The sequence below is a fragment of the Gavialis gangeticus genome, unplaced genomic scaffold, assembly GCF_001723915.1.
Source record: "Gavialis gangeticus isolate Ggan-Ray unplaced genomic scaffold, GavGan_comp1, whole genome shotgun sequence".
NCBI lineage: Eukaryota > Metazoa > Chordata > Crocodylia > Gavialidae > Gavialis > Gavialis gangeticus.
Window position 1 is genome coordinate 79,285,848 of NW_017729022.1, and position 2,004 is coordinate 79,287,851.

Here is a 2,004-nt window from a genome sequence, read left to right on the forward strand (position 1 = left end):
CCTGGTTTCAGGGACACAGAGAACCTGACTCACTTATTCTTTTGCAGTCATTTACACCAGTTCAAAGACTGTCCACATGGATATAAAAACTATCATTCTGGCTTAGGAATTATTTATGCCTCATTGCCATTCTCTTTGTTCAGCTGTGTTTGATTACAAGGTAATGCACAAGGCAATGCTTAATCAACTCAGTAAATCCCAGTTCCTGGAAACATATATCTTCTTACTGTATTTACCTGAATCCAAAATGAATTGGAATTTAAAATGACTCCCCTCCCAAGACATTGATTAGGTTCTATATATGGAAAATTATAAATTGGTTATAATTTTCCCAATACAGAATCCAATTACTGGAGGGCTGTCTTAAATTCATCCCCCACACTGCTACAATAGGGAAAGCAGCAGCAGGGTCCAGGGAGGGAGGCAGGCTGCCATACCCCTGCCCTTCACCTCCCACTGTGCTTGTGCCGGCCTTCTTGCTGCCTACCCCCTGGGCTGCGCCTAACCCCCTGCCTCATGCTGCCCACAACTGCCTTCCCCCTTTGCTCCTCTCTCCACCTGCCCTTCCACCCCCACCGCTTACCTTCTGGCAGCTCTGGCTCCATCTCCAGGGCAGTCAATGTCAGTGGCCCTGGCCTGTGCCCAGCCTTGCTGGTTAGAAGTAGTGGTAGCAGCAGCTCCAAGTCCAGCTGGAGCCAGGGCTGACGGTGAAGGTAAGTAGTTGGGGAGGAGGTAAAAGACAGACAGGCTGTACAGTCTCCCCTGCACTTTCCCCAGGCTGCACATCATAGATTTCCCCTGTGTTCCTCCCTACCACAGATCTCCTCTAGGTGCCCACTGCCTCTCCCACCAGGTGATCTCCCCCATGCCTCTCCCTTGCTGCATACCCCCTCTCCTGCTGCATAATGCACCCCAGCCTGGGCAGATGGCAGCTTAGTTCATCTTTGGCCCCAGGCCTGGATCCAGGGCCATAGCACTTACCTGTCCCAGCCCAGTACTTGAATATAAGACAAGGCTCCCCCTCTCCCCCTGCCCATGCTGATTGGAGTGGACAAATCTTGCTTGGATTTAAGCAAATACAGTAGTTTCCTCACAAAAGCAGATATATTACTTCAGAGGGGCTACTCACATGAGACAGCTCAGCAAAATTAAACCTATGTTTATTCAGGTCTAGGACCTGCTATATCTATGAATAACTGCAATGGTCCATCACTTACAATATTCAGTTAAGAAAATAGTCTTATGGCTAAATATAAGTGCCCAAAATGTGTGCTGGGGAATTCATTTTCTGATTCTCAGATTGCTTTCAGTTTGGGTATTATTAATTTCTCCATTGGTTAAAAAATAAGTAGTGCACATTTATTCCAAAATATGAGTGACATTACTATGTCTTGAGGGAATTTGCTTTGTAAAAAATAGAATACTTTCTGTTTCAGAAGAAGAGGTATTCAAAAAGTTGCTGTTTTTCAGTTGTATAAAGTTTTCAAGGACTGGTTTAGCCTGGCTAACAGCCTTGCCAAAAGCATTCTCTATATAACAGCAATTTATTTCATTTAAATGACTTTGGCTTACAAACACCTGATCCCAACTTTAGAAACTAATTAGTGAGTTAGAGATTTTGCATGAAATGGACATTTTGATACCCAGAAACAGTTTTGAATTTAAATGCCAACATTTTTTCTAATTATGAGTAACACAAAGGAGTGTCAGAGGGTTAGAAAGCATATTGTATCTTTAAATGAGGTGAAATGACATGCAGTATATCATTCAGCCACATATTTGTTTATTTAATAAGAACAGAACAACTCATGATTAGTTTTATTTTCCACGACTAACGAGTCTGGAGATTAAAAATTCAAAATGAAAAGTTCTCTTACAATTTTAATAGGAACAGTGTTGTAGAAAAAATCCTGAACCAAACCACAAATTCAAATATTCCCAAGTTTTGAAGTTCATGGAGGAGAAATAGCAATCTGGATTTAGTATGTAAAACCACCTCTAACA